The 22,966-nt window shown below is 38.7% G+C and overlaps 1 protein-coding gene across 23 annotated transcripts in view; it reads left to right on the plus strand.

Annotated features, from left to right (window-relative positions):
• Positions 1–22,966, plus strand: part of VTI1A (vesicle transport through interaction with t-SNAREs 1A) — a 351,190-nt gene that overhangs the window by 179,851 nt on the left and 148,373 nt on the right. The gene's annotated exons all lie outside the window — the stretch shown is intronic.

Raw genomic sequence — 22,966 nt, forward strand, 5'->3', positions numbered from 1 at the left:
ATCCCATGCTTGCCGTTGATAAGAGAAAAGCCGCAACAGCCGCTTTCCTTATTTTGTCTGATTCAGAAAGTTCGAAGACTCTCACCAGGGCTCATGAGCTCAGAAACTGGGGGGCTAGGAGGAACTTGAAGAGGCTGTAGCAGGCAACCAGGTAAAGCTGTGCATGACCACTGTGGGCTCTAGAAGGGATATCACCTAGCTGTCTTGAGTGCACATGTCCCAGGCAGAAATTTCAAGAACTTTCTTACCAAAGCCCCACTTGCAGGAGCTCTCCCATAAGTGGTCTCCACCCATTCCCTCTAGTCCAGATGCTCCTTCGCCATTCCTGATGACCACTTTCCAGTGGGAGGCCTAGATTACCCAGACTCCAGGCTGTATTTTGTGTGTTGCCCAAAGTGCTTACTTTTACAAGCCACATCTGACACATCCCTGTGTCAATCCATTGTATAAGCCATGTAGAGTTTTCCTTCCATAAGCCAGCTCCCACCCTTGCACCCCTTTGCACACACACACACACAACAGACAGGAGGAGCCATGTTAGCCTTTGTGAATGACCAGAGCCAGGGTTCCACCCAGCAGAAATTGACAGCACAGTGTTAAGACAGAAAGGCTTTCAAATAACCGAAATCACTCTTGGAGCACCAAGTTAACATGTATCGCATTTAAAATGTAATAAATGCAGTATTTATAAACTTATATGTGCCTCGTGACTTTTGTGTCAGCAGGGTTTCTGTAGGCCTCTATTTATATCAAATAAACTTCAAATATTCCAGAATGTAGACCGCATCTGGCCTCATTTTTGAAGTGTCCCTCTAGGAACATTTCTAAAATAGTAGATTGTTCCAATTTTTTTCCTAATGAGAAAAATCCATGTGTTCTGTGATTATTAATAATAATGGCTTCAAATAAATTATTGACTGGTTGCAATGGAATGTACTTTCGAGCAGCTGAGGAGCTCTTTGGAAAAGAACTCTGATTCCCACTGCAGGGTGTCTATGCTGTTCCTCTGACCCGTCTACTTCACCAGTTCCACCAGCTAGCAACCATCCAGGCAGAGCTGCTCAGGGGTCGATGAGGGTAAGATAAGACAAGGTGAAGAATTCATGGTTCAAGATCGTAGTGATAGTTGATAAAAATTTAAAAGGTGTTGATGATTTGTATTTTCTTCAATGTAAGAATTTGGAAGCTTTTTTTATAAATTTCAACAAATTCACTAGACTGACACATACACACAAACACTCATAAGCATACTATCTATGTGTCTGTTTCTGTAAATCTATGTAGATAGATTCTGTATATCTGTCTATATAGAGATAGAGAGGCCAAGTGACTTACCATTTATGAAGAATTGTACGGGTAGAGGAGTGAATGATGTTGGTTTTCCCTGCCATGCAGAAGTTCCTTATAGTCTGGGAGGGGAGGTGGGCTTGAGCGCAGTCAGTCATTGTTTGATAGTTGTACCTTGTGTGCACAGTACCAGACACTCTACTAGGCTCTGGGCTAGAGAGAACAAAATCCCAAGCCCTGGGATATGTGCCGTAATAGTGGCACAGATAGTGACTTGATCTGAGTCCAGAGGTGGGAGAAGCATTGCCAGCAAGGTTGATCATGAAAGGCTTCTAGGCAGTGGCAACATTGGAACTGTATTTAAATGTATTTCCCCATGCATAAATCTCTGCATATGTTTTCTCTTTCTATTATATTAACATTTTGAGACATGTAAGTCGCTGATCAGTTATAATTTTTTAAATATCTTTGATTTTGTAAGGAAATCTTTAAAAACTCCAGCTTTACTGAAAATAGTCCAAGATCATTTACTATGATTTAAAGTATTCATAAAGCAAGGTGATTATTACTCTTGAGACTATTGTACAAAGCCCTGAAGTGTGTTAGACATAGGCCAGAAACCTCTCTCCTTTGTTATATTTTACCAGTCTGTTAGGTTAAAAAAAAAAAAAAAAGTCTATCCTTTTTGGCTATTCCTGCTCTATCTTAGACTCTTGAAAAATAGAATTTTATGTGCACAATCTAGAGGGAGTACATTGAAGAATTCTCTGTCTGTATTGCATATGCTACCATAGACTTAGAAAATCAAGAGAAGAACAGAAAAAAACCACTTTGCTTATTAGTGTGCACATCTTCATTTTCCTCAAGTTGCGTAACTAACTAAATTAAGGCAGTGCCATCAACATTGCATCTCTGTTGACATTGAACGCTGCATAGCTGGAAAGAAAGGGATGCATGTATTTTTTCCATTTGCTATTTCAATAGTCTAAATCGCAGTGGCAAATGAAAATACAATTGAATCTCAAGTGAATGGCCAGAAACACCGTATATTTTATGAAATATGGCAGCATAATGAATAGGAGGTAAAAAAAAAAAAAAATGTCCTAGCTTTCAAGTCCTGATGGTTTTGATGTGATTGAATCATAGTGCATTCTGTTTGATGTCTAGGCTTTGCTATTCAGATACACTGCAAAGTATGTGCATCGCCCTGTCTGCACAGTGCACTTGGCAACCCGGCACGGATGGAGTTTGTTTTCCCCGCACCTGCAAGAAACACATATATGCAGAGTCAAATTTAAGTAGGAGTATTTTAATTCTCCTAATTGTGATAGATTCCCCACACAGGGAAAACTATCAGTCAGGTACAAAAGAAACTGCTTAGGATTTGAAGGAATTTGACAATTTTGTTGTAGTTCCTAGCCTGGCAGGTGGTAATAATGCCTATGCCAGCACTGTCAAAATATGAAAATTAAAGTGACGATGGGTTTTAATGAAATCCATTTGACAAATATAATTAAGGTGTTTTAATATGAAGTCCTGTAATAAAGACTACCGGTGGACTCCCTGAGGTCCTGACTAATTGTGTAGATTGCTTTTAAGCTTTGAATAGTTTTATTGGATAATGAACTGTTAAGAAGTGTTAGATCTTTCTTAAGCAGAATTTGGTTTGAAAAAGAAGAGGAGAGACAGGCCTGAGGTGTGGCATTTTAAACATAATTAGAAGAGAGATTTAAGTTAACATCTTTGATCTTGCTGTCAGTTTTTGATTAGAGCTGTAAATGCTTTAATCAAGTGTAGTGTAGTCATTACATTTCTAACTGTTTTTTAAACTGCGAAATTACCGAGACATTGACATCAATTTTAACACATTCTGAAAATTTGCAGGAGAATTGGGTTTCTCTGTTGAGTGTTTGCATTAGAATAATACTGACTTACCAACCTTAAACACAATAGCAAAATTAGATGGTGGTGAGAACTAGTTTGATTTTGGGGATGGATAGACATAGCGACACAATAGTACAATTACTTGATATTTATTTTGCTTTCTAGGAATGTACTTGCAAGTTGAAAGCACTCATCCTATGAAACTATCTCATTAAAATGTATAGATGAGTAATAACCTCAAACTGTTCAGCTGAGGATTTTATTTTTTATTTGTGTTGTTTGTAAGACAACTTTATAATATTAAATGTTCTTAACTTTCACTTTTAAAGAACCAGTGTTCACCGAACATCTTACTGCGATCATCTGATGGCATGCTTGGCGTTTCATTTTTATGCCTGGTGGGTACATAATAAGCACAAAGTAAATATTTGTTAAATGAATGAGTAATCAGTTCACAATAGCTGCATATGTAACCCACTTGAATTATTTTCTCAAAATTAAATAAAATCTGAATAAGTGAAGTATAAATGAAAAGTACATTTCCTCTCCCCCTGCCACCTGTCTTGACCCAGTTACTCATTATAGGGTATAAATGGGTATATATTTGGTATTTCTGACTGGTTTCAGATAGAGTCACTAAAATGATGAGTTAGACCAAGGCTATGTGGGATTCTCCTTGGTGGAAATTTGCCTTCCTAGCATTTCACCCACGTTGGCAGAAGTGATAGGGCTATTTTAAGGAGCCGTGCCCCCAGGGCCGTTCAATGACTGTAATAAAGAGTCCACACTGATTACATGGTCTTGAACTTTCTGCTTGTGTATTATGTGTTATGTAGGATATGAAATGAAGAGTTAAGAAGTCTGGATTCTAATCCAAGCTCTGCCTGAGAAGGCATTTAGAAAAATTGCTTTTCTTTGGGTGATCTAATCCAACCCCCAGGTGGAATAAGTAACTTCTAAATTTCTGCGGACTCTAGAATTCTGTTGGTCAGTGTCTAGCTCTCTAAATGAGTCTCTACCACCTTTATCCTTTTAGCCTTTCTAACTTTAATGTTCTCCACTTTTTACCCACCATTCATTTATCCATCCATCCATCCAGGAAATATATATTAAGCATCTTTATGTGCCAGGCATTATGTAGAAAAGAAACACCACCAAGTAGCAATGTACTACTTCTAGGTTACCTGATACCAGAGGTGGAGAGTTGAGTAGATGCCAGAAGTAGGGAGTGGGAAAAAATAATGTGTTTTTATCATCAACTTTGATTTATGTGCCACTGGGTGATAGATAAGTGTTTATGAGTAGGAGTAAAGGGACCAGATGGCTTTCAACGTTTTTATCTGCAAATACTGCTAGAAATAAAATCTTTCTTATAGATTAACCAACTTACCCAAACCATTGTTTTCAATATTTATTGTTTACAGTTAATTTCCAGTAAGTATTATGCCTATTCTGAATCTGAAGCTACAGTGGAAAAAAAAAATACGAATCAGTGTTTCCACAGGTCCTTACCTTTGTCCTCTAAGATCTGGAAAGAAATGTGTTACACAGTAGGGTATCAGTTATAGCTAGGTTGTCCATAGACACTCCGTTTTTAAATTGTGTCAGAAGATATTCATATCCTTGTGAAGCAGATGATTATGGGGGGTTGGGGGAGACCTGGGTTGGAAGTCATGAGATGTGGATTCCTGGAGACCTGCAAAGACAATGAACAGATTAATTGATTTGGCACATTTGGCACATTCTTCTATTTAGCACTTGTCTGTACACTCTTGTGCTTTGCTCTAGTGGTGGGGATTCTCCTACCATTCTACCCCACAGAAGCATGAACTGCTGCCTCTTGTGGGGGGCATGCTTTATTTTTCTTTGTATCTTCACAGTGCCTCTCAATAACCGGCTCTCAATAATATTTATTGAACCAATTCTCCTCCTACTTCCAATGTCAAATCCATGGGCAAATTGTTTCATCTTTCTGGGAGAGTTCATCAAGATTTCCAAAAAAGGGGGAAAAAATGGGTCAAGCATCCACGGACAAATGAAAGTGATACAGACTTTTCCTTTACCTCCATGGGAATGATGTAAACCACTTAACTCTCCAGCCCACTCCCAAAGGAAATAAAGATTCTCCAAGGTGACCATGGCAATTTTCACTTTCCGTTTATTTTTCAGTGCTTTGAAATTCTGATGAAAGACCCATAGAATGGAGAGGGAATGTTTAGGCGCGATCCCTTCTGAATCCATAGATAGAGTCTGAATCAGAGTCAGTCTGCTTTTAAAATCATCAACACACTATTTCCCACTGTATTAGGTGTTCCTTTGAAGTCTCTCATACCGAGCTCTGACCTCATTTCTCAAGATGTATCCACATTTTCTAAATGGGAGATTTTGGCAAATATAAGACAACCCCAAATACAAAATACTTTTGAGTGTTAGTTTCCATTGAATACTTAAGGGCATCAATAAGATAAAGTATGATATGCGTACTCTGTAGTAGTAACTGGCATTTCATTAAAGTTGTTTAGACTAAAAATGGGTTTTCGTCATGAGTTACGTGTAGATTCATTTACTGCCATAGCAGAATGTTTAGGATCACACGTAGAGACTTTTCGTAAAACAATTCATATATTATACATTGCCTCTACATTGTTCTTAAAGGGAACAGGGAGCTAATCTACATAGAAATTACACATCTGGGTTGACTTGTAGCTTCTTAGGAAAAAGCAAAAAGATTTTCCACCTTCATTGGACTTGGGGTTTAAGAATAAAAATTTGAGGGGCGCCTGGGTGCTCAGTGGTTTGGGCTGCTGCCTTCGGCTCGGGTCATGATCTCAGGGTCCTGGGATCAAGCCCCGCATTGGGCTCTCTGCTCCGCAGGAAGCCTGCTTCCCTCTCTCTCTCTCTCTCTCTCTCTCTCTGCCTACTTGTGATCTCTGTCTGTCAAATAAATAAATAAAATCTTTAAAAAAAAAAGAATAAAAATTTGAGAAATGAAAATCAGCTCAAACCATATTCATTCTCATTCCGTCTTGCTCTCACTAAGGGAAGAAAGTTAATGGTTTGTGCCGACTGCTACCTCTGTGAAACTAGAGGGTTTTTGAAATTTGTCGGAAGGTGCTGTTTATTATATGCGGTGGCAGTCCTAGGACATGGCTTGCTTCTTTGTTACTGATGGCCTCGTCGTCAGGTTTCTGAGAACAGTGCTGGCACCAGCCTCAGTGCACCAGATTCTAAAATGGTATCATCCACTTTAAACACCTTAAATTGTCTTTAGGATAAACTGATATTGAAGTTCGTGAAAACATTGTAGACAGTTCAAAAAGAGATGCGTTTTCCTATGGTACTGAAGAATCAAGAATAATTTTGAATTCATTCTGCCTTATTCTGTCTCACGTCTTAAAGATTTGTTGTTGTTATTCTTTTGGTAGGAGCCTTAAACATTCTCTCTACTCAGCAGTCCTTTTTTCCCCCTTTCTTTCTTTTTTTGGGGGGGAGGTGATTTTGAACTTCTAACTTTGTTATACAATTTTTTAGAAATATGGCATTCGCTTTCGAACCAGAGTTTAGTAGGACATAAAAAATCCCTAATTAACCGTTCTTCAGCCTGGATGAAATGAGTAGTGGGTTTGAGTTTGTCAGTGGGTATAATATATACCTATTAAATACTCTGTTTAATCATCTTTTCAGACTTGGAGACTTCTGGGTTTACTTGCTGTATAACACATATTTTATTTGTATTTCGATGTTTGGGTGTGTGAGGTTTTTTTGTAAGGCTTCAGTCACTTTTCCTACACCTGAAGAGGAGAATGGGATTTGCCAGTGATAAATGGGGAAGTTGACTAGCTAACTAATAAAGATTTGTCTTAATCAAGTATGATTTGTCAGAACAGGAGCGCACTGGGGTCAGGGCGCGCGCAATGAATTATACAGCAGTCACAGGAGGAAAGGACCCGGCAAGAGGCCTCATAAATATGCTGCCATTCCCCACTGCTAATTCGTATTCAAAGAGTACCCTGCACAGCCATTTTTAGGTTGCTGAGCTGTTCATCAGCTTCCCGAGCTTTCTGTTTGTGTGGAAAAAAAAGAAGTTTCCTTATGTTTCGGCATCATCTGGGTTCTCAAGGTGTTTCAGTCCCCAAGACTGGATTGATGCTGATAATCTGAAATGTGCCTTATTACAGGACATCATGTGTAATGTTTATTTAGTGTCTACTATGGGTTCTGCAACATAACTGTATACACAGCGCTTGGTGGGGGGGCCTGCAGATGTACAAGATACTCTCCCTGCTAGAAGACGTTTGAGAAGCTTTCTTATGATCTTCAAATATTGTCTCTGTAAATTCGAATACATCTGTGAAAGGAAAAGCCATCTGCCCTCACATTAAATATGTCCTCCCAGTGAAGATTTCCAAAACTGAAAATAGCCCTTACTATTTCCCGAAGTTTGGCTTACGTGAAATACACGGAAGATATTTTCTTGGGTTTCCACGAAGCTTGGCTTTCTGACCCATGTTTCTTCTCTTCATATTAAACATAATGTTAAGTACTGCTCTGTGGCTGAAGAGCTGAAGGCCAGCTCGTGTGTTGTGCTCAGCTCTATTTGGCATGACGTCCTCTTTTGCTCTAGAAGGTCAAGATAGGAGAGCAGCCCTGACTCAGGAGAGACCTGACTTCAGAGTTTCTTTTATGCTTAAGTGACCTATTAGATGGTTTTCAGATGAGATTATAATCACGACAAAATAGTTTGTTGTATCTCAGTATCTAAATTGGGCAACAGAGATAATGGCGTCCTCTTTTAAGGACATTAGTAGTTAATAATTGGTTTCTTTTTGATGAAATGATGTCTGTATTCAAATAATAAGAGTAGTCAGGGCGCCTGGGTGGCTCAGTCATTAAGTATCTGCCTTCGGCTCAGGTCATGATCTCAGGATCCTGGGATCGAACCCCTCTTCCATTGCCGCTCCTCCTGCTTATGCTCTCTCGCTCTGTGAGATACCCAAGTGAAATCTTTAAAATATATATATAATAATAATAGTAGTAACAATAAAAAATTTTTCAAATTATTTGACAGCAGACTTACAGCAAAAAAAATAAGTCAATGAACTTTGTATTTCCCACTTCCAACAATAGTTCCTCCAAGAAAGGAAAGGTTGAAAAAGAGAGTTGGGAAGGTCCACTTTCTCCATTCCTGCTTTATCACAAAAAACTGTTAGCAATAGGGCTATGACTTGAGTTTTTCCTGAAACCTCCTTAGAACCTTGGCCTCAGTCAGGAATGGAAAAGGAGCACAGTTCTCTGGTTGCTGACCGTTGAGAAATCTGGCATGACTGCCAGCAGGACGTTTACAGTGGAGTGTAGTAGAATGTGGAGAATTTTATAGTGATGGCTATTTATTTGCTTCAGGTAGAAGAAAACCCACCCACACTGCGAATCAAAGCTGAAACAAAGGGGCCCGGGAGTATGGTTGAGCTGGAGCTTACTCAGTGCGGTTTCTGAGCTCCACGTAGACAACCCTCAGGGAAACCAAAGCCTACCACCCTTGTGAATGACACCATGAAGATATTGACAAGGCCGTGCAGGTAGACAGGTGGTGAAGACAGAGCGGAGAGATAATCCAGTCCTCAGAAACGCACAGTCTTTACGTCGGCAGTCGCTGTTTTCTCACAAAGTACAAAATGCTCACAGTCCTGGAAAGGAATTGGAGACCCTGAAGTGAAGGGGGAACGAAAGAGCTGGGAAAAGAAGCCAGCAGGGAAATAGACCCTATGTGAGGTTCTTGGGCCTTAGAAAACCCATCTTGTTTTTCTTCCTTTCAAATAGGAGTCATTTTTAATTTTTTTATCTGTCCTTATAGTCTCATCCTTGTAACTGATTTATGACATTCAGAAAGTCATAAAATGTGTAGCTTCCCTTTTTGGTCTGTGTTTGTCCAAAGTGTTACTCCGTATTGTGAGGCCAGGATGCCTGTGATGTTGGCCTTTTCTGGGGTCCTGAAAGCCCATGTGTGCCAGTGGCTACAACCATCGACTTGGGGATCAACCAGACATGTTTTCTGTGGTTTGGTTTGGTTTGGTTTGGTTTTTTCCCAAGTCTAGTGTCAAAAGGATTAATTCTTACTGTGCTGGATGTGCAGGCATGGGTTTGGAATGCTGGCCAGCCTTGGGCAAATTACTTAACCTCTCTGGGCTTCAGAGTCCTTATCTATAGAAAGGGTTAATAATAATCTACTTCATATGGTGCTTGTGAAGATTAAATGCAGTGTCTGTCAGGTGCTTAGCTCACTGTCTGGCGTACAATGAAGCAGTCAATAAATAGTAGCCCAAAATAAAAAAAAACTTTCCCTGGAGGGAAACATTCATTGCGATATTTTACACACAGCCTGTAAGCAATAAACTTTTGTTGGGTATATATCGAATGAATGAAATCATTTTTCATCACCAAGAGTTTAAGCATGCATGCCTTTTTCCCCTCAAAAAAGTTCTATCTCTACTTGCTAATACTCTAACACGGAAGTTTGGTAAAGGACTCAATTTTACTGGTTCTCTAGCAGAGCCTATTGTGAGATATAATTAAAAATTCTGTTTAGGATTATGCTAATAGGTTCAATATACAGGCTTGCCGACGAAGCCTAATAAATTCTCTGTTGTATTTAGAAACAATAGTAGCTTTGTTTAATTCTGTATTTTAGAAACTCCCAGTGTCATAGTGCTTGCTAAGAAAGGCAAACAATAGTAAACTATTTTTTAAGGACTTTTACTAAAAGAAGTCTCTAAGTGCATGTTTTGTTATATACTGTCCTTTTAAGGTCAAACTCATAACTCATTTTACAAAATTGAATGATTCTCTACTGTTCTTCACCTGACATTGACCAGCAGTTACCATCTGATGAGCTAGATTATCCAAATCCATATTTATTTAGCCTTTTCTTTAATGTCAGAAGGATAGCATAAATACTAGGAAATCTTTAGCTCCCTCATATATCTTTTATTCTTTTTTAGGAAGACAATAATTTAAGCTCAGTTTGGATCTTTTATCAGCCACAAATTTCAAGTTGAGAAATAGTACAAAGGCCACATTACCTTAAAACCCTGCTAGCATAAACAATGGATTTGGGAACACTGGAAAAAAAAAAATTTAATTAAAAAAAAAAAAAACCCTGCTAAAATTCACCATAAAATCATCCATCCTTTTTTCATTCACTGATTACCTTATCTCGAGTTTCATTAATTTCTACTTCTTTAAATGTCAGTGTCTACAATGAAGGGCCCTTCTGTTTTGGAGTTATTCAGGAATAAAATGTCTCCATCTTTTTGGCTGCTTCATGATATTGTATAAACTCTTCCCCTTAGATTTTAGAGTCCTCTGTAGATGGTTCTGGATTACTTCTGTGTGTTTATGTATGATTCCAGTTAAGCTTTACTTACAAAAACAGGCCATTGGCTAGACTGGCTGAAGGGCCCTTACAGATTTCTACTCTAGAATAGCTGTTCTCAAAGCATAGCCCCAGGAAGCCAGCAGCATTCGCATCATCTGGGGACTTGTTGGGAAGGCAATATCTTGAGCCCCACTTTAGACCTACTGAATCAGAAACTATGGAGTGTGGGGCCCAGAAATTTGTGTATTAACAATATGGCTTACTTTTGTTAATTGCTTGATCTATGGACCCATCTTCTTCCACAAGAAGAAGTGTCTTACCATAAAAGATCAGGCAAGTATACCAAGAGCAGAAAAAAATTGACTCAGGACAGAAGACAGAAGCCAAGAATTAAAAGGAAGATTTGTGTGGGGGCAGAGAGCAGAGGAGGAGTTCACTCTATGAAGAAATCCTAGAGCAATGCTCTAACAATTAAGGATTAAGCTCACCCAGAGCTTCCTAGGATTCAGGCCAAAGAAGAAACTATGTTGGATTACGTAGCTTATATTGTTACACAGTAAGAAATTAATTATTTCCTGTACTGTCAAAAAAATTTTTTAATCGGAAAGGGGAGGAAGTGTGGGGGTGGTCTTTTAAGACAAACCAAGAAATGTGATGAGTCCTATACTTGAAATCAGCTTCACTAAAACAGCATAGAAGCATTCCTTGTTTCATAATTTCTTAAGCAAATCTCATGAGTACCGAAGACCCAGAGCTGAAGGGGTGAGTTCCCTATCGGAGCCAGTTATGTAGCACTAGAGACCGTTGAGGGATAAGAGCCGGAAGTCCTTCACAAAAAGTTTAACAATACTTCCAGAAATGTTTAAGAATAAAAATGTCTGGACCCCATTTCCAGGGATTCTAATTTAGTCAGCCTAGTATGAGGTCTACACAACTCTGTTAATTTCAAGTTCTATGAATGTGTCTGGTCTAGAAACAGAGGAGCACACCACCAGATTGCCATTGACTCTCCCCTTTAAATTTCAGTTGTCACCCGCAGGCTTTTGAAAGAAAGAAATGGCAGAAAATTCAAAAATGAGAGCACTAGCTGAAAGCTGAAAAGTGGGTATTCTCTACTGTCAATTGAAAAAAAGACCCCAATGCTATAGATCTAGGATAGCAAGTAGGCCTTGTCCCCTGTGCCCACTCTGATCAATTGGAGTTGATTGCCTGGGGCGTTGCAAAGAGAGAGGTAGTTACAAGGCATGTTCAGGGGCAATGTGATTGATTAATAATATCTTCCAGGTGTTTGGTATCAAAGAGTGGCAGCCTGTGTGGCGTATGTTTGTTGACTTTGCTCTCAGAACTAGATATGTGGGTAGCAGAAATGACACCTCGTTGAAAAATTAAAGAAACTGATTTTATCCCTGTGAAATTTGATTTCCAAACTTTAATATTTCTTTAATTTCCAAGCTGCCTTTAATGCCAGTCTTCTCACCTGCTCAATTTTTCCCCATAAATTTCCAACATGATTTCCTGCTGACATTTCTTGAGTGTTGATCAAGGATTTTTAGATCAAAACTGTGTGTTTCTTAGTACTAAAATTCAGCAGCATCAATGTTCAAGGCCTCGTCTCTGCCTGTACCCATTGTCCTATGCTCTTCAGATTCTATAACTGTCTTTTTTCATTTTACCAATATATCCATGCTCCCTCCTGCTACTTTAACCTAGTGTCTGTTTTCAGTGTGTTCAGAAGAGTCAAGATATGAAAAAATATTGTGTAAAATATGACATTTCAATTTACAAATCAATGAAAACTTTGGTTCAGACTTTAAGTTAGGGTATGAATGCATAAGATATATAAGAAGATAACTTTTCCCAGGTGAATTCTGAATATTTTCCGTGAATCAAAAATAGCTCTGCAGCCTCCTACCTCATACCAGAAACAAAAATTAAATCATAATGGGCCAAAGATCTAAGTGTGAGGACCAACACTATGAAACTCTTAGAAGAAAACATATGGATAAATCTTTGAGGCCTGGATTTGGCAGTGGATACTCAGATGTGACACCAAAAGCATAAGCAACAACAACAACAACAAACAGATAAATTGTACTTCACTCATGCTGAAAACTTTTGAGTATCAAGAAACACTGTATCAAGAGAGTAAAAAGACATCTTCACAATGAGAGATGTCTGATTACATGACATGTCTGATAAGGGTCTAGTATCCAGAATATAAAAAAAAAAAAATCTTAACAGCTTCCCCAACCAAAAGACTAGCCAACTTAAAAATGGACAAAGGAATCGAGTAGACATTTCTAGACAAATGGCCAGCGAGCTTCTGAAAGGATGCTCAACATCATTCGTCATTAGGGAAGTGCAATCAAAACCACAATGAGATGCTACTTTACACCTACCAGGAAGGCTAAAAATGGAAAACAGTAAGTGTGGCCAAGAAGAAATCGGAGCCCTCGTATGTTGCTAGTGAGAGTGTAAAATGGTATAGCCGCTGTGGAAAACAGTTTTGTGGTTCTTCAAAAGCTTAAATACAGCATTACCATATGGTCCAGCAGTTCCTCTCCTGGGCAAATACCCAGAACAGATAGAGAAATGCTTGTATGTGAGTATTCATAGCAGCACTGTTCACAAAGCAGTGGAGGGTGGACATGTAGAAACAACCGAAATACCCATCAGTGGTTGAGTGGATAGACAAAATGTAGTTTATCTGTATAATGGACTATTTTTCAGCCACGAAAATGAGTGATACCTGCCACAATATGAATGACCTTTGGAATCGTGAAGCTAAGTGAGAGAAGCCAGTTCGTACTTCAAATTGATATTACTTAAGTAATTTTTAGTATTTAATCTGGAGATCACCAGCTATGCATGTGTGTTCCTTGTATGGTTATATATTGACCCGCGTCTATTGCCAAATACCTGACTCGAAAGGAGTGAAGCGATCCCATCCTTCAGGCCATCTTTCCCTTCTAGCTTCAGGTCAAATTCACGGTAAAAATATATAGAGACCAGAAAAATATATATACCAGGAAAAGGAATGGCAGTGCCAAAAATTCTGGTATCATCTTTCATCACATATGACAATTGAGCTTCTTTGATTTTATCTGCTCCTGATTCCATTCCAGAACAGTGAGTGCAGTGTTCTCCTGTTATGCTCTGTTATGCTTTGAACATGTCTGTTCTATTCCATATCTGTGTACTTGTGTGGGTGTTGGGAGAGGGGCAGAGGAGAGAGGTTGGAATGTCTTCTCCCAATTACCTGCTTTTCACAGCAAGAATGAGCTACTTAAATATATTAAATTTTCCACCTCCCAGATTCATTTGTTAAGAATAACAAATGCAGGGGTTCTTGGGTGGCTCAACTCTTGGTTTTGGGTTCCGGTCATGATCTCAGAGTCCTGGGATCAAGCCCCACATTGGGCTCCCCACTCAGTGGGGAGTCTGCTAGTCTCCTTTTCCCTTTGTCCCTCTCCAGGTTTGTGCTCTCCCTCTATCTCTCTGAAATAATAAATATTAAAAAAAAAAAAAAGAATAACATATTCTCCTTGCCAAAGTGAACAGATAGAGGAGAAATGGGTCAGTGGGATGGACATTTCACAATTCTGTATAAGAATTGGCCCTTTGTTTTTTTTAAAAGAACAGAAATAAATAGACTGAAGCCAAAAGGTTTGGATAATTATAATACTCCTTTGCTGTTTGTATAATCTAATATTCTTTTGCTGTTTGTATAATCTGTAAAGAACAGAAAGTTATTTCAGTTAGGGCCATGAACTCACAGCACATTTGTCCGGAGAGTGCTGCGGTTCTTGAATGGGAATGATACTCGAGAAGTACAGAGACCGTCTCCTATCCCACTCCTACCCAAGCTATTGGAAAGGCCTTTCTTGGGCACTGACATTTTATTTGATTTTTTACTTTTTTCATGAATTCCAGGATAGATAACATACAATGTTATATTAGTTTCAGGTGTGCAGTACAGTGATTCAACAATTCCATACATCTCCCAGGGACACTGACATTTTAAAAGTGTACCAAAGTATTAAAGTTCCTTATCACCCGCATTGTAGTGCATTTTGGACTGGACATTTTAAATACAGTTTATTTTATTTGTTTGTTTGTTTCTTTGTTTGTTGCCATAAGGTTCAGTGACATAAGGACTCAGGAGACTTGGGTCACGGTTGCAACTCTCTTGGGTAATTAGCAGCGTGACCTGGATGACCTCCATCCCCGAATCCCTGTACCCTCGTTTGTTCATCTGTGCAGTTACTTTTAAGGTTCCTATTTCTTCTAAAAAATCTGTGTATCTATTACGATACATGTATAGAAACTGACTGCAGTTTCAAGCTAAGTGGCTCCCATCAACAAAAATGTTCTGTGCACCTGCATATATGTCAGGCATTGCACCAAAAATGCTGGACAGACTAAGAAGAATAAGAAATGGCCTCTCATCTTTAGAGAAGGTTATAATCTAACGGGGAAGAAGGAACATAGAAGCCAGGAGTCACAAACTCGGATTCCACGGCAGCAAAGCGGGAACATAAATGAGTGAAACAGGTCAGATGGGGAGGTGGTCAACTGCATGGTATGGGGGGCTCTTATACACAGGGCAGCTGTATCTCAGTCCCTGCCCGTTTACCAGGTGGGAATGGTAACTCTAGGTTGCCACGAATTCCAAATTTCAAAAGAAACTAGAAGGCCAGCTTTTTATATGAAATCTGTTTTGTTTTGGTTTTTAAAGTCTTGTTGCCCCCCCGCCCAGTTCAGACATGTTCCATGAAGACAAAACATGTTTGCTGGCTACACGAGTTCTGTGGGGGTAACCAGTAGCGACTTCTGAATACACAGATAATTAGAATGTTATACATTCCATGATAGAAGCGGTCGTAGTTCACAAAGGATATAGAAAGTGATTAACTCTGCCCATAATGATCGCTAAAAAGGCTTTCTAATTACTTTCCAGTCACTTGTCCTAGTTTATAGCACTTTGGGGGTTTTCTTTGAGTCATTCATTCAACCTAGAGATCTGGGTGACGCTGAACAGGTCTCTCTTGTCTGCCAAGTAAATCCACGTTTGGCAAATTCCACAAGTGAACCTTTGGAATGTGTTTTGACAGTTTTACCCATTCAGGTTTGCTGCTGCTTCATCTCCTGGCTTTTACATTCTTTATTGAATGGTGAGAAAGGGATGTCCTTCTGCTCTGGTCTTTTTTCATAGAACAGAACAGATTCACTCTCGTTTTTGAAAGCAGCTGTAATTAACATGGCGCCTTTTGTGTAACAAGTTCGGTTTGCACAGTACCTGCTCAATTCCAAATCATCGCTATTGGTGATACAGCAATCCACTGACTGATGTCCGAGGGCTCCGGGAGTAGTGTTTGTTAATTATCTCCAGCAAACCAGGTAACTAAAGGGAGGTTCCACTCCTGTGACTTGGATGAAAGTGCTGTTGATGATTTCTTTAATTGCTTAGTGATAGATTTGATCATCTTAAAGCAAAACAGAATACATATGCACCTGCTAAGGAGGTAATATTAAATCATAATTGCTAAAAATGAAGAAAGGTGGGCCATGCATACTCTTTTGCTGTATGTCTCTTAAGAATGCTTAAGTTTACCTTCAGTTTATATGAATGTACAGTTTTCTGTAATAATGGCATCATCCAAGTGCTTGTAAATATTTTATACTACATAGTAAATTCAGATGTCCTCTGAGGCCCAGCAGGCTACTGTATGAAGCAGTCCACAGTTATAGACATGGGCAATCTAAAGAGTGTATGACTTGCTTAAAAGCATTCAAGTTTGAACTGTTTCTTGTTTTCTTTCTTTTTTTTTTTTTAACATTGCCAAGGTGGTGGGGGTGGGGGTGGTGCCCCAGTGATGGGAATACGTCTTTGGTCCTGGTTTGGGCCTTATGCTCTAGTTTGTTTGCATACTGTATGGAGAAAAGAGGCATTAAGATTTTATAGAGTCATTGAGTTCTAATATTTTAGAGGAACAAGGGGCATTGAAGATTATCCAGTCTAAGACTGTCATTTTACATTTAAGGAAACTGAAGCCCAGAGAAAGGAAGTACTTTACCTAAATTAAAGCTCCAATGGTTACTTCTTATTTTCTTTTAAGTGGATCTTAAAAGCAGGGGGAATTGGGACACCCTTCTAGAGATGATATTTCCATCTTCTCCAGTATAATAACCATTAGCCACATGTAGTTACTGAGCACTTGAAATGTGACTAGTGCTAGAGAGGAGATGAATTTTAAATTTAATTTTAATATTTAAATAGCTCCATGTGGCTAGTGGGTACCATATTGGACAGAGAAGCTTAGGGATTACAATTTTCATCCCTAATTTATCAGTCTACCTTAAAGAAATATGCTGCTTCACATATAACTTAACAACCGGTCAACAGTATACTCCTGTTTGTCTACTCTCCATCCTTTGTGCTCTGGTTTTCATATATTTATTCTACATGTGTTGTTTTATTTTTACTTTATTTGGATCTGAGTTCTGTAGATCCAGATTTCCATCTACTTTCATTTCCCTTCAGCCTGAAGAATTTCCTTTAACCTTTCTTGTAGCTCAGTTCTTCTGGATGATTCTCCCAGCTTTAAATGATCTAAAATTATCTTTATTTAACCTTACTTTTAAAGGACATTCTTACTGAATACACAAGAGCAGGATGACTTTCGCCCCCACCCCACCCCCAGCCCTATGGGATGGTATTCCAGTGTCTTCTTGCATTGTTTTCTGATGAAAATTCAATCCTCATTCTTATCATCGCTACATGTTGTTTTTTTCCCCTCTGGCTGCTTTTAAGATTTTTTATTTATCTTTAGTTTTTAGGAATTTGACAATGATGTGACTAGGTGTGGTTGTCTTTGTATTTATCTTGCTCAGAGCTTGTTGAACTTCTTTGATCTGTGGATTGACTTTTTTAAAATAAAGTTTGAAAAGTTTTGGCTGTTACTTCTTCAAATATTCCTTCTATCCTATTGCTTGTCTCTCGGAATCTCTTCTTCTGGGAATCTAATTGTATGTATGTAAAAGCGCTGGTTATTATCTCACAGATTGTTGATGCTCTGTTCCTTTTTCTTTTTTTTTTTTTTACCCCAAACTTTGTTTCCTCCTTTAGTTTTGATAATTTCTATTAATCTGTCTTAAGTTCAAGTACTCTTTCCTGTACAGTCAATGCTACTCTATTTGGTCCTCCAGCGAATTTGAAACCATCCAGGTTTCAGATGCTGTATTTTTTTTCATTCTCAAATTTCATTTGGTTCCTTTGTAGAGTTTCCATTTGTTTTCCTAAAAAAAAATCTCTTCACCTATTAGGCTTACCTTTTCCAAGAATTTCTTTAACACCATTATAATACTTATCTAAAAATCTTTATCTGCTAACTCTAATAAATAAGCCTTCTGTTGGTCTACTTACATAGGCTGTGTTTTCACTTTTCTCTTCCTCCCTCCTTCTTTTGCATGCCTTGAAATGGGTATAGCATTCCAGACATAGTATGAAAAAGGACAGTAGAGTCTAAATTTATTTTTCTCTGAAAGCATTTTATTTTATCTTATATTTGATCAATGGATTGATCAGATTCTTTCCAAAATTAAGTGGCGTCGGTGTTAAGCTGGATCTCTAATTAGATTGGATTTATCTGAGATGAGGGCACCGCCCCATCTGTACGTAGGCTCCCTTTTTTTTTTCTTTTCCTTTTTCTTTTTTTTCTTCTTCTTTTTTTTTTTTTAAATCTTACCAGTATTCGATCTGGGAGTGGGTCTGCAGTTGTCAACATTTTGGGTTCATATTTGGGCTTAGCTCCTGATAGTATCTCAAGGATACAGACACCACAAGAATATGTAGAAATACGTGCTTTCTCTTTTTACTAATGAGCCCCTCCTCCACTGCCTCTTGCTTGACAAATTTGGAGACTTGAGGAGAAGTACCAAACCAAGCCATTTGTTTTTTGCTTCAAGCTCATCCACATTTCATTCTGTCCTGCACTCCTACTTTTCCATAAAGTGTCTGAAGGATTTCATCCCTGAGAAGCTTCTCTGCGGCAGTCCTGTGCTTAACTCGTGCACTCATCCCAGTCTCTGCTCACATATGAGGGGCTTGTTCCTCTCTAGGATCTGTCAGAGCTTCCTTGCAGACACTGGACTTCCCCACACAACAATGGTAATTACTTTGTCTGGATTTTTCTTGTTTCTGTGAGAGTCATTTACATCTTCCTGCATCCTAACTGGAAGTAGAAGTTCCTCACGTGTCTTAAATTATCAAATAAGCAAAGATGGTAAAGGAAATGTCTTTTCCATTCCCTTACTGTTCCAGGCATCGGGAATTCAAAAGACTCTTCATGTCTAAGTAACATCGATACTGTGGATAACCTACCCCACTCAGGGCATGATGCCAGTTTGTGTCTAAGAAGTGTGCTAAATGCCAATGAATGGCTGACCCGAGCACCCCATGAGCTACTTCCTCCTGGGAAAGCTGTGTGTGACTTCCTTTGCTTTCCCAAAGCAATACTTTTATTAATTTGGTGACCAGAAGTTCGAAAGTCAGGTCCAAAATCCAGTACCCCGTGTTACTAGGAAATAATCACTTTGTGTTTTTCAATTGTGTTTGCTCGTGTCCTACAGATACATATGAAAGCACATGCTTCAAAAAATAGCTCTTTGAAGGTATTTCTATGCAATCCCGCACCTCAGTGAAGTCCCTATATGGACGATAGCTGGATAATTATGAACCTTTTACCTGTTTCTAAAATTGCTAAGGAAATTTTGAGCATCAGAAAATAACCTTACCTTATCTTAGTTCTTTAAAGAAGGTGTGACTGGATATTGCACCTTAAAATAATTTGCTGGAAATCACATCCTTAACTAAGTTTGCAACAAGAAAATTAAATGGAAGTGTGATGAAAAATAATCAATTATTTTCTGGTCAGTGCACTGTTTATAGCATAATGGCTTTAAAATTTTTTTAATATTTTTGAATTTATCAGTGGAACATTTTCTGCTTAATTATATTTGAGGCTCCTTCTCTTTCAGTCATGTTTATATTATAACATGATATGAGCCACAGTCAGTTCTACCTTCATATGAAGAATATTTTAATCTGCTTATCTCCAAAACACAAGTCCAATAAATATTTGTTAAAGTTCCTTGATGTCAGTCTTATGATGGTTCAAGTGGCATTATTATTTTGAATAAAGAGCAATGATGCTTTATTTTGAATAAAGAGCAATAATGCTTTCCGTGGTACAGGCGCCTCAAGTTAAGTCTTATCTTTTGTGATGCCAGGCCAGTCCTTCAGGAAGTATCTTGCTAGATTTGTAGTTTCCTGCTTCTCTCTTCCTTGATGAGGCAGGCAAGCGTAGAGTGCCTGGTGTATATCTCCCAACCAACCCCAAATATCTTGAAAAGGAGAGGAAATGTTAGCCAAAATGCATTCTGCAGTCTGTAACCCCCCAAAAAGGGCCATAGACCAAGGATATGATTCATTCTGGATAATGTGAAAACAAAATCTCAGTGAGTTTGAGTGCCGTGCTCCCAGGATAATTCCCAGGACCCCTGTGGGAAGGATAGAAGAAGAAGAGCAGGAAGGAACTTTTCTTTCCAGGAATTCATTTGTCATGCTCATACTGACATGCGGAATTCCAGCACACGACATCGGTTTTGATTTTCTTTTATGCTTCCCATTGTTTCTTACTCTCCAGAAGATCCTCACAGTCAACGAATATAGCATTTATAAAATTTATGATTTCTCAAGTTCTCTCAGTGGAGGCAACATGGTTATTTCCCATTCTAAAAGCACCGTGAAAGATTAAAGAACTGAAAACTATAGACTGGGAATATCGGATCCATACTGGTTTAGGCCTACGAGCTCGTGTTCTTTCTTTATTGGAGTTTGGTGAGTGCTTACATCTTCAAGAAAAGTAAACCTAACAGTGTTACTATTTTTTTTAATAAGATGATCCCTAAATGTCTAATACTAATCTAACCAAGGGTAGTCTGTTTTAAAAATAATCCTTTCCAATTTTGTCTTGTTTTGTTTTGATTGGAGTAGGGGAACACATAATGAAAAAACCATACATAACTTTTGATATGTATGCATAACTTGTTTGCATGAATTTTTCCGTTCATTCTATAAGTGTAAACATTTCTGATACGCTTGGCCTGGACTTTGCTTTACTGGGGCATTAAAATTGAAGGTAGCAAGTAAGAAATGAAAAAAATAATTCTGTTCCAACAAATGGATGGTATCTCTGTATTAAGACCAAGGCGTGTGCACTCTTGCCAATATCTCTTCTCTTGCCAGATGGGTTAGGATTTCGGATGCTGAGATATTTCCCAGGAGATCGAGGGAGTGATTTAATACTCCTGGATAGGGTTGAGTTCTTTACGGCTTGTTCTATTGATTCCTCCAGTAGCAGACTATGGATCCATTCAGAATAGCTTTTCCCCTAGCAAACCTGATAGAATTGCGGATCTGTTAGCTGCATTCCAGTGTCGACTTCTCCACTGCCACACTTGATATGCTTTGAGAACAAGGGTAGATCATAAACCTCTCATACACTTCATATACTCCTTTCGTGTACTTTATTTCTATCTCTCATTGCTTCCTTCCACAAACACTGGAAACACTATGCTGGTGACAGGCACAGTGATGATGACCTATTTTCTGTTTGTTTAAAATTATTTATCAGAATGCCATTAATCTTGATAGGAGAAAATATATAAGTAGCATTTTGCTGAAGTAACTGAAGTATTGATAGTGGCTCTAGATAGTTGAGATTTTGAGTTAAAATGAATTAAGATTGCTTAATTATGTTGCTTAAAGGAAGTCAGTGTCATACTTAATAAGATGACAAAATTGAATATTGCATCATCTACAGAAAAGAAAAATAACAGCTCTCATTGGTTTTTCCTTCTTCATTATTGGTTTCATCTTCTGCATTTATGGTGCCTCTGCTGGGAGCCACATAGCTTACTCAATGTACCTTAAAGATATATTGAATAGAATTAATAAGAAGCTAACATCTGTCTGAAAGGAGATACTATACTAGGAAGGTACTTCACTGGAAAGAATTTTCAGAGTTAGTATAGGTATCAAAAAACATTGATACTGTTGCATTTAAGCATTTTTTATTACTTGGATTTTTTATCATGAAAGGAATAGACAGTCCTTTTTCTATTGTGCCATGAAAGACAAACTCTAAGGTAGCATTTGCCCTTTGGCTGCCGAATCTTCACGATTAGCACAAAAGTTCCTAAGCACAAGGGCTTGGTCTTCTTTAGGGGCCACGTCCCCAGCATCTACACCAACCACAGAGTAGGAACTCTTTGATTTTTCACTAAGTGCGTTGGTTCCCATGTATTATGCAATTACATGCATTTGTATGATATCCTATAGATTTCAAAACATTTTTACTTAGGTTACTTTCATTTGACTATAACCACAGTTTTGTGAGGAAGGTAGGACAGGTATTTTATCTTGGTAATACCCAGTTCCAGTGGGTTGTGGCGGACCTAGGATGGGAGGGGGCTCAGGTCATAACAGTCCACTGGTTCTCTGTATCGATCATCATCATTCAGTAAATGCTTATTATTGCTACAGGCCAGTCACCGTGTTAAGTATTCTAACTGAATTATTTAACCTTTACCTCAGTGCCTTGACATAGTATGATCTTCTTTCTATCATAGAGGCGAAAAACTAAGGCACAATGAAGTTAGGTAACATGCAGGGTCCCACAGCCATTAAGCATCGGTGCTGGGGATTAGGGGCTCACACAGTGTGAGTTCCCAGCCTAAACTCACCGTGTGGCCTTCCCACAGTTTTTAGGATATCCCTCTAAAAAGTTTGTTAGTACACATACATGAGCCCAATAACTGCCGTGGTGATTTCCTAATGACTTTATGAAATTATTTGCTACCATTGAAATAGATGCTTGTTGAGTGTTTCGCTACAAGGATAAGCCAGAGATAACTGTTGGTATAGGTTGTGGGTAAAGAGACAATGCAAAAGAAAAAAAAAGAAAAAGAAATGTGGAAATGCGATAGGTTGCCAGCATTATAGGTGAGTCGGATTGGTCTCCTTTTCTAATGGAAATAGGTACCTCCCAGGTGATGGAGACTGAGTCTGGGAAAAAAAAAAAAAGTATTCAAGGCAGCTGCATATTTGTCAGGTTAGGACATACCTACAGTCTCGTAAAAGGAGGAGAACCGATCCGTGCCAGCCAAGTGGGATGATCACGGCAGAGGAAAACCTTGTCAGAACTCAGCGTGTGCTTTTTAATGACTGTTCTAACCTGCCTATTCCTGTATAAATGGAAGTTCTGTCTGAAGCTTGAGCTCTCCCCAATCGAGTGTGAAGTCAGCCTCAAGTGTCCCAACTCAAATATCCACGGCGGCTGAGAACACACTAGGGGAGCC

Source organism: Mustela nigripes, chromosome 4 (assembly GCF_022355385.1).
Source record: "Mustela nigripes isolate SB6536 chromosome 4, MUSNIG.SB6536, whole genome shotgun sequence".
In the NCBI taxonomy this organism is placed as follows: Eukaryota; Metazoa; Chordata; class Mammalia; order Carnivora; family Mustelidae; genus Mustela; species Mustela nigripes.